Here is a 2,969-nt window from a genome sequence, read left to right on the forward strand (position 1 = left end):
ATATATATTCATAGAAAGTCATATATATTCACAGAAAGTCACTCACAATAAGTCATACAAAGTATCAAGAAGTCATAAAGAATCTTTTGTGAAGGGATGTTATAATTTTGGATAGGGATATTTTCATCATATAAAATTTTTAAACGAAAATATCAACCTACAAGCATGAAATGTGCATCGAAAAGTGATGGCTACGTGGTCCAATCGGAGAAAATGATGCACTCTACATCAGATTTTCTATATTGCAGGCAGTGCAAAAAAAATTACTCCCATATCATAACCCTGCAGTAGTGGTTCAAACAAGAGCCCACTACAACAAGAGCCCACTACTGGCCCAAACCCAACAAATATTGGGCCTTCTTGAAAGTTGAAAGCATTTTAGTTGATGGCAAATGATAAACATTGTAGGATGATATCAGATGGTAATTATTATTGGGATTTGAGATAAGCTTTACCCGCATATCGCTATTGGTTTTTTTCTCACATGCTCTGGTGTGAGATGGTTGACCAACCGTAGGCAACGATTGATTGGGTCCTGAGTTCCCATAGATAAGAGATGATGATAAGACTCGACCTTCCATCTTCCTGAAGACTTGATTTGTCAGAATGATCTTATTTTTGTGTTGATCATATGTTGGCTTTGTTGATTATTTTCAAAATAATATATATATATATATATATATATATATATATATATATATATATATATATATATATATATATATATATATAGCCAACCATTTTGATGATTGGTTGGCTTGTGCTTTTACAAAAAGAAAAAAAAATCTTAATAGCAAATTATTGTGTCTATTCATTTTAATAAAAAAAATTCAATACTAAGAGTTTATTGTATCCTAAATACTGAATCATATTTTAATATAAAATATGATTAAATATTGGATTTCATTGTATCCTAAAAGTTTATCACTTTTTTTTTTTTACATATCTAATTGACAGGAACGAATAAAATCTTAAAGAAAGTAAGGATGTTTTGAAGCCATCTACTGTCAATTTTTAAAAAAAATTTCTTCCTTTTTATTTCAACAGATATTATTATATTTAAGATCAACCTAAGGTAGAATTCTCATTATAACCGAGCCGCCTTTATTGAACGCAACCTGAAACTGAGTGGATCGTTGAGCTTATCAGTGTACATTTATCAAGAAATTAGTGGGACGTCACTGTTAGAAACATGTGGTCTAGCTATGATAGGATAGGATTCTACTTTCTTCCATTGGCCGACTACCCTTGGCTAAAGAAATTGGACCCATCACACCATCGCTGGTTGTAAAGCATGACGTCCAACGAGCACGTCGCATGCAATTCCCTTTAGTACGATAGAGTATAGTCGATAGTGCCATGGCTTTGCCAAAAGCAAAAAATCTAAAGCTAGGTCTCTGAATCGATTCTTGGCTTGGTTATTGACCACGTCATCTGCAACGTATGCCTCCATTTGTTGACACGGCTCTCCTGCCTCGTCACATCGCCTAGATTTACCAAAACAAACTACAAACTACTTCAATTGTACCCCTCGCATTCAAGCACATGCTACAAAGAAATAAAAAGAAAATTGGCCTTTTAATTTCATAAAATATATAGGTACATATCACTTATCCAATCACCGTTCAGCTCATCAGCCATATATGCTGCAGTCGAATTAGTATGAATCATATGCGGTGCATGTACAATACCGTAAAGTATAATGCAACCATAGATGACTGCCATCCATAGATAGACGGTCATCAAAGGAGTCCATAAGTATAGACCATGTAATTAGGACCGACAAAATATGATTCGATCCATCAATTAGGTCTATATTCGATCCATCATAAGTATGTTTGGATTTAGACTAAATGGATTTAGATTATAAACAGATCGATCTATTTAATCCGTTTAATATTTGAGTTGGATTTGGATTTCAAATATTTGATGCATTTAATATTCAGATCAGATTGAGTCAGATCATTTGTTTAATCCATTTAATTTATTTAAGGTCTGTTTAATCTATTTAAAACATATTTAACTATTTCTGATACATTTATCAATCTATTTGATCCATTTAACCTAATTTGATCTATTTAATAAACTAATCAAGTAGATTAGATCGGATTATCTGTTTAATAAACAGATCAGATTCAGATATGAATTTTTGACCGATTTAATGAATAGATCAAATTTAAATTAAAAATTTTCTAATCTAATCTGTATTGATCCAATTCATATCCGATCCGACCGATCTAATTATCATCCCTATACGTAATACACAATGCATGTTCTGTGATATCCGTCTATCCTCTAATGGCAATCATTCACCATTGTACCATATTACAGGGACCCTGATTGTAGTCAAATTAAGATTGGTACAATACATAATAAATATACAGTGTCAAGTGAGATCCATTCTCTAATGACGATCATCTACGGTTGTGCTGTATTGTAGAACTAAATTAAGGCTAGTACGGTACATAAGAAATATGTAGCATGGAGCCCGATTTTATGGGCTGTTTTTCCGGTCAATGAACTACCACATGGAATCAACGAATTGAACAATGACAAGATGGTAGACAGTTACCAATTTTGTACTCTCAACTACCCATTTTGCATACTTTTTACGGGGACAAACTAGCTTGGGCCTTTCAGGCAATTGGGAGAGCCAAATAATTGCAAACTGAATCAGTATTAGATCCGGTCCTCATTTCGGGCATTCTGTAGTAACGCATTGGACGGATGCGTGTGTTCTTTTGTCTAGAAGGAAGTGGGGCCCACTTTACATTATTGGAGGAAAGTACGCGTCCTATTGTCGGGGCCTTTAAGATTTTGTCCAGGCTTGGCGTCCGACCGCATAGGGGAATCTGACCGACGGAGGCCTAGATTTGATGTTCTGTTCTATCTAAAAATTTAAATATTTAAATAAATAATTATAATAAAATATAAACATACAATAATTATTAATAATATTTTAAAAGATC

Source organism: Elaeis guineensis, chromosome 2, assembly GCF_000442705.2.
Source record: "Elaeis guineensis isolate ETL-2024a chromosome 2, EG11, whole genome shotgun sequence".
Classification (NCBI taxonomy): domain Eukaryota; kingdom Viridiplantae; phylum Streptophyta; class Magnoliopsida; order Arecales; family Arecaceae; genus Elaeis; species Elaeis guineensis.